The sequence below is a fragment of the Balaenoptera borealis genome (assembly GCF_965194805.1).
Source record: "Balaenoptera borealis genome assembly, chromosome: 16".
Classification (NCBI taxonomy): domain Eukaryota; kingdom Metazoa; phylum Chordata; class Mammalia; order Artiodactyla; family Balaenopteridae; genus Balaenoptera; species Balaenoptera borealis.
This window is the reverse complement of record NC_138872.1, coordinates 86,394,348-86,402,412: the sequence shown is the minus strand read 5'-3', so window position 1 is coordinate 86,402,412 and position 8,065 is coordinate 86,394,348. Positions and strand designations below refer to the sequence as shown.

Here is an 8,065-nt window from a genome sequence, read left to right as displayed (position 1 = left end):
GGCAGCTGGATGTACAAAGCCGGAATTGTGCTCTGGAGAGGTCCAGGTTAGAAGTAAAAATGGGGGTTTATAAAGGCCTGAAAGTCACGGGATTGGATGAGATCACTAAGGGAGAAAGTGTAAGTAGAAAAGAGAAGAGGTTGTTTGAACTGAACCCTGGGTTCTCCGACATTCAGAGATCTAGGCAATAAAGGGGAAACAAGCAGAGCAGCAGGAGGAGACCAGGGACCATGGCGTCCTGGAAGCTGAGGGAAGAAAGGAGGTCAGCCGTGCCAGCTGCTGCTGCTGAGTCCAACAAGAGGACACTGACACTTGAACACTGGGTTCAGCCACTTGGATGTTATTGGAGACCTTAGAAGAACAGTTTCGATGAAGTGATACTGATGAAAACCTAACTGGATATTGATGAAAACCTAACTCTCTCTCCAGAGAGTCATTGGGAAAAAAGAAATTGGAGAAAGTGAAGATGGAGTTTGTTGTAAAGGAGAGGAGAGAAAAGAGGAGGAGAGGGAAAAGAGGAGGGAAAAGTTAGTGACAGGGAGAGACAGGGCAGGATTGCTGGAATGAGGTCCTTGATCTAGTGTGCAAATGCAGGTTTGGTCTTAGATGGGAGTATGGCCCATAGTAATAGGTGACAGGGCAGACTATACAGGTACAGAGACAGGTGGGAGGGTAGATGAGGTGGTGGTGTTTATGCAGAGCTCTTCTGATCACATATGTTCTTAGAGAAGCAGGAGCAAGCTGAAAATGAGGAAGAAGGAGGTGATGTGGGAGGTCTGGGGAAAGGTGTATGAAATTGTCGTGTAGGGGATTGGGAGAGGGAACGGAGCAGACAGTGGGACTGCCAGACGGCAAGAAGGGCCCCGCTTGAGGCTTGCGATCTTGAGTTTAAAGGGGGCCCAGTCCATATGATTGTGTGTCTGTGTCCAAACACAGTCGGTTGCCTGGGAGTAGACGTGGAGTTCACACATGCAGGAGAGTGGACTGCTTCTGTAGCGATGGCGGGCCTCTCTCCGTGGGGTCAAGCCATGAGGAGGGGGTTCTGGGTACAGCGGGGCACTTTCTGCCTCCTGCCCTTTCCTTATCTAGTGAGTTTATATCAGGCAGTTTGTTCACTTGTACTTGGGGAAATGCCTTTTCGCTCCTAATTTTGTTTAGACCCCACGTCTCCCTTTTCTTATCTTCTGGAAGGTTGATGGCACAGTACGTTCACTGTGAGTGTGGCTGGTTAGTAAGAGAGCAGAACCAACTCAGTAGTGTCCCCTGCACCCCAACCTGGAAAATGCTTTTGTAGCTGTTGTGTGTACAATATACTTCTGATTGCAAAAGCCTCTATCCTTGTATTGGGTCAGGCTTTATTCCTGTCACCTCTGTTTCTCTTAGAGGAACGTTTCTGATGAAGGGATGGCTTGTGGACAGGTGATATCAACATGGAAGCCATATTTACAGTTGGTCTTCCAAATGGCTTTCCCCACATGCCCTGTTATTTTCTGTCTCAGTTGCTTTGTAGATTTCTTCTGCCTGAAATTCCCTAACTCCCTATTCCCTGACCAATAAAAAACTATCACATTTAAAGTAATAACTTGTCGTATGTAATTTTGTTCACTTAAATAAAATTCAGATTTTACCAAGGACTTAAGATGGGGTTGGGATAGAGATTAATGAGATAATATATCCCTGCTATCAAATAATTCACATTTTGGCCTTTATAGGATTTGTTATTTTTACCATCCAATTTTCCATTGTAGGATTTACCATGGATTTTTATTATGGTACCTATTTCACTGAAATTGGCAGTATTTTTCATACATTGGAGAAAATTTTTAAAGTCAGTGTTTTCCCCTATGATTTTGATATAACTTCTATTTAATAATCATTGTTTTTAGATTAAAATTTCTCAGCCACCTTTTATATTATATATTTTCCTTATATGTTGTCATGTGAGTGTATGTATTCCATATATATGTATATATATATGGAATTTTTTTCATTGTCTGCAGATAGTTTTTAGGTTGAATTTTTCTTTTTAGTTGTTATACTTTCCTCTATCACTTTGCTTGGGAATGCTGGATGAAATGGTTGCTTTCATTTCTCTTTTTCGCCATCATGATTGTTTCCTGCAGTCCCATTTATTTTCGTCAAGTTCTCCTTCATGCCATCAGTCTGCCTCATTTGTGTACCGGTTCAGTTTCTTTTCCTTTTTTCACTGCCATGCAGAGCTATGGATGGTCTTTATTTGCTTGATTTTCATTCTTGATGCATATACAAACCACTGGAGTATGCAGTTTTGAATCCTATATATGTCTTCCAGATTTAACTTTATATTATTATGAAGATATTTGTCATTTGGGCAGCTCTGAAAGGCTTCTTCCTTGAGCCTCTCTCTACTTACCTTTTCTAGTGTTCACATGGCAGGTTGTCAGTTGAATTGCTATAAATCTATCTTCAGTTTCAGGATTCTATAAGTACGTAAATTCTGTTAGGAACGGCACATCTCTGGTTTGGTGGTCTGTCCCTGATGTTGCTAGTGGGTAGTGTCACTAACCCTGTTATTTTCCCATTTATAGTGAATCCACATCTTCAGATGATTGTATTTCTCTTTCGTAAACGTTTGTTATACATACATTTCTGTTAATGTGTCAGTTTAGCAAATATTTATTAAACGCCCACCACGTGTTATGCACGTAAGTAATGGGAATACCATGATGCGTAGGATGCCCTTGTAAGAATTACACCCTCACGTAGGAGGCAGACAGTAAGCAAGTAAATACAAACCTTATGGAGCAACAGGTAGTGTTAAGTGCTTCAAAGAAAACAGAGCAGGGTGCAGGGGTGGAGCTGAAGACATTTGGTGTGGTCAGGGAAGGCCTCTTGGGAAAGGTGACATTCAAGCCGAGTCCTGACAGATATGATGGAATGAGGGCAGTTTAGAGAAGGGAGCAGCACATGGAAAGGCCCTGAGCAGAACTAGCTTGGGTGTCCTAGGGAAGTGGATGGTAGTAGCTGGGGTGAACGGTTGGAGCTGAGGTTGGAGAGGCAGCAGGGGTGATCCAGAGGCTTTAAGGGGCAAAGTAGAGAGTTTGGACTTCAAGTGGAGGCTCTGTCCTCCTTAAGTAATGGAGGATTTTTTTGTAGGGAAGGGCGGTGAGCTTGCATTTGTTAAAAACAACAACAACAACAAAAACCTGAAACAAAAAACAGGAACACTCACCTACCTCAGCACAATATAACCATGTGAATCAGGAAGTCAGCGTTAACATAACAGTGTCAGTCCTGTCTACAGAACCTATGTACATCTGACCAACCATCCTACCGTCTCTTTCTGCTTCCTGCTCCAGTATCCATGTTACCTTTAGTTGCTATGTCTCCTGTCTTTTAGTCTTTATTGGTTTTTTAGTCTTTTCCCATCTTCATAATATTGACATTTCTAAAGAGTTCACGTTTATCATTCTCCAGGATGTCCCTCAACCTGAGTCTGTCCGGTGTTTCCTCATATCCAGTCCAGGGCTGGAATTTTGGCAGCAATATCACCTAATTGATACTATTCTCTCTTCAGTACTGCTCATCAGGAGGCACGTGATGTCACCATATCCCACCACTGCCAATGTTTGCCTTGATCACTTGGTCACCAGTTTTCCCTTTGTAATTTAAGTATTTTGTCAGGAGATAAGCCAAGACTACTCCAATATTCTGTTTCTCATCAAACCTCCCCCACCAACGTTAGCATCCATTGATGACTCCCACCTCAATCTATCACCACTACAGTGGTTGCCAAGTGGTGGTGTTTTTTTTTTTTTTTTACTTCATTATCCCTTCCTCATTTATTAACAGGCATTCTGCTGTAAGGAAGAACTTTCCTTCTCTCCCATTTATTTCTATGTTTATTTGTATCTGTTACCATCATTATTTATTTTGATGATCAAATTGCCCAAGATTTGGACAGTGAGAGCCCCTTCAGGCTGGGTCCTGTAGCTTTTGGACATGCCCCAATCATTCTGAGTACTTTCTTGCTATCTGACACCAATACATTTTCCAGGATCATCTTATGTTTATGCTGGAATCAACTATTCCTTCAAGGAGCCGTGGTTTTCTTTTAGTGGAAGATGGAATTTAGAAAATAAAACCTAAGCACTTGGTGTACTCATTGCATTTAGGAATCTAGATTTCTAGAAATTATGGCTGGAAATAATTTTAGGATTTATCATTGCAAAGATGGCATTTAAAGTGAGATTGAGCCAGCCTGGTTTTGTGTTTTTCACAAACCATGTTCAGCTGTTTGTGTGCAGGTGAGGAGGGGGTAGAGCATTTGGTTTAATTGGTATTGGGGGTTTCCAGCTGTCTGGGATACAGGGCGAGAGGACAGGGAAGTTAGAAGTGCTTATTAGGGCATGATTATAGTGACGGACAGTGGGATCTAAACTGTGTAGGGCTGAGGTAGGACATGAACAGAGGAATGACCGGTAAAGATGTTCTAGAGGTCAATGGCTTGAAGGTCTTGATGGAGGTCAGTTGTTTGGCAGTGTATGAGCAGGACTGCCTTATTGCACAGCTCCAGTTGTACTACAAGGAAGAACTCTCAGGGGCCCTGATAATGAGAAAGTGAGCCTGGGACATAGCAGGATACTTGAGGTTGAGATTTTGTCAAGGTCTCTAGAGTATAATCATGGAAGGAGGTGATCAAGTTGGGATGGAGGAAAAGTTCTTCAGATATGATGACAGCAAAGAAATGGGAGATGAGTGTGAAGGGTGGGTCACCTGTGTGCACGCTGAGTGATGACAGAGACTGTGACAGTGTGCAAAAGACACTTCCTCAGTGCTAACATTGTCATCGTGGAGAGGAAGGGGTGGCCAGGAGGTAAAGTCAGAGAAGGAGATGTGATGATGGGGGCAGAGTCTGGGAGGTTGAAGATGCTGTGCTGCTGGCTCTGAAGATGAAGGAAGGGGCCCCCAGCCAGGAGCACAAGAGGCCTCTAGGAGCTGGAAAGGCAAGGAAGTAGATGGGCTGCAGCCCTGCCGACAATCTGATCTTAGCCCAGTGAAACCCTTTTTGAACTTCTAACATCCATAATGGTGAGATAATAAATTTGTGTTGTTTTAAGCCACTGATTTTGTGGTAATTTGTTATAACAGGAATAGGAAAATAATACAAATGATTTAAGGCTAATTCTTTAAATTGGCTGAAAGTTTGAGTGAGGAAAAACATCTGGAACCAGCCATGGCATATTGTCTTCAGGGCAATGGCATATGGGGTGTGGAGAAAAAAACGGCTGCCACCTACAAGGGGCTTCTGGGGACAGCCTGGTTTCAGTTAAAGGAAGAGGTGATGGGGCTATTCAGAGAAGAAGTTGAGGGTGTAGAGGCATGGCAGATGGTGAATTCCAGAGGGCATAGTGGTAGGGTATGGAGGGCAGGGCAGGTAGAATTCGAATACATTTACTGCATGGAGAGGGTTACATGGGGTTAGGAACTTGCATAATGTCAGATAACTAGAGTGCTTGAAGTTCTTTTGTGGGCGGAAGTTTGCAACGAAATAAGCAAACCAACCAAACTAGTAATTTAGGGCATAATGGGATCACTCCAGAGAAATGTAGGTAATCAGTGCTTAATCTGACCCCTGTGTTGGGATTGGTCTGTCGGGCAGTGCATGGTGGTGAGCACCTCATCAAGGCCCAGGGCAGCAGCAAGCCCTCCTCCAGCAGTGCTTCATTTGCTCTGACCTGGGGTCTTCACCTTACAGACCTGGAAGGCACTTCAGCGGTTACAGACGCATGGAGGTACTTTTCCTACTCACAGCCATTCAGGTACTCTGTTACACCACCAAAATAGGAAATAAAGGTCACTAATTTTTTAGCAATTATCTTTATTTTTTCCCCTAAGTTTAAAAGAAACCTTATAGAGATTATAGTAACATATGAAGAAGAAAAGAGTGATTCACTCACATAATCAGCATTCCATTTTGGTATACTTCTTTACTTTTTATTTGTAGTTTTACATAGTTGAAATCATGCTATATATACAACTCTATGTCCTGCTTTTTAAACATAATTTACCTCATAGCTATTTTACCTTCTTTTAAACATTATTTATAAGCAGCTGTTTAATGTCAAGACATAGTATTCCATCATATAAATGAGTCATAATTCAACATTGTATAGTTTGAGTTTTAACTTTTCACTATGTGATGAACACTTTTATGGGTAGAATTCTATACCTAAGAGTATTCCTTGGGATAGAGTTCTGAGAATGTAATAACTAGAAGAAAGAATAAGAACTTTTAAAGACTCTTAAAAAGTATTATTAAATTATATTCCCAAACCTAGCATCAGTTTATGCTCTCACTTGTGATTTGTTTGTAAGTACCAATTATATCAGCTCAAAATGGCAATGAGTTTATTTGCATGCATTTGAAAATAATAGTACAATAAACCATAGTCTTTTTTTTTAGATTTATTTTTTAAAATTAATTTATTTATTTTGGCTGCACCGGATCTTAGTTGCGGCATGTGGACTCTTAGTTGCAGCATGCGTGTGAGATCTAGTTCCCTGACCAGGGATCGAACCCGGGCCCCCTGCATTGGGAATGTGGAGTCCTACCCACTGGACCACCAGGGAAGTCCCTAAAAATAATAATACAATAAACCATAGTCTTAGAATGACCATTTTGACTTGCCTAAGAGCAAGGATTAGATCTTTCTGTTTAAAAACATTTTCTATAGTATCCCTTACAGATGTTCATCACCCTCCTGCTTAAACACTTCCAATGAAATTTCATGGATTTTGTTCCTTTTAAGGCTAAATGCTTATTAAAATTTTAGGCCTTTTCAAGTTACTAAGAGGAAATTTGTCTTTTACCATATTATTAACCTATATTGTAGCTTATAGAAGACATCTACTAATGACTAGTTCTTAGAATGACTGTGAACCATGAGAGAAATAAGAAAACCAAGTCAGAAAGAATAAAGAAGGGATAGATAAAACATGAGTGAATCTTTAAGTTCTACAAAGGAAAATAAATGGATAGAATGAACAATAGAGGGAAATAGTATTTCTGTTGTTCGTTTGTGATATTATTGACAGTGTATTACCTGTTTTCAAATAGACAGATATATAAGGTCAATCATCTATTTCAAAATTACCTCGAATATGAAGTTAGCATATGTGCATGAATGAGAAATAAAAATGTAAACTATGGTAGCTAAATTCATACATGGAATATTAGGATTCATTTACTTCATGAGGAGTACTAGTGAGTCTGTGAAATTACATCTATGAACAAATTTGTGTGATAACATAATTTCTGGAAGAATTATTTGCTTGCCTTATTATTTCTCTATGTATAAAAACATAGACAACTATCCAGAAGGTCAAATCTAAATATTATTAAAATTTGTTTCTCAATGAAAAACCTTATTGTACAGTTGATCATCTCTGTTGGAAATATATGGCTGGTATTTGGAGTTATGCCGTTAGAATGTTTTACCAAGATAGCTCTGCTTCATGCACCAGTGAATGAGTGATTCATTTAAGAGTCTAACAAGATTTGACTAATGTGAACTCGACTCTGAATAGTGGATCTGCTCCTGATTGTCAGACCGAAGTGCTTACCCTCAAACTACATGGTTTTCAGTTGATATTAAATGTGGATCTTTTGATAAGCCCACGTTTTTACATGAATAATTCAAGGGCACATTTTGGAGTGATCTTAATCCATTCCCTATTTTAGTGCTTTGTGTAAGACCTTTATTTACCCTTAATTTTGTATTGAAATGTTCATGATTATTTTGACTTCAGTTACTTAACGGTAGTGAGAAATGGGATGGAGATTTAGTCTTTATTTGAATAATGGTTATTTGGGAAGGCTAAATTGAGGATAAATTTAACGTTTGCTTTCTTAAAATTAAAAAAAAAAGAATTTACCAGCTATTTGAGCATTAATCTGTCTTTTGAATTTTTTTCATAGAGACTCAAATTTTCCTGGCCATGTTCTGAGTCTAGCCAAAAGGGAATGTAGGTTAGTTAAAACATACTTAGTGTGTAAGTAATTAAATTTGTCATTATCTGAGTT

At 40.0% G+C, this 8,065-nt stretch overlaps 1 protein-coding gene across 9 annotated transcripts in view; it reads left to right on the top strand.

Annotated features, from left to right (window-relative positions):
• Window positions 1-8,065, top strand: part of SDK1 (sidekick cell adhesion molecule 1) — an 829,158-nt gene that overhangs the window by 216,126 nt on the left and 604,967 nt on the right. The window lies entirely within an intron of this gene.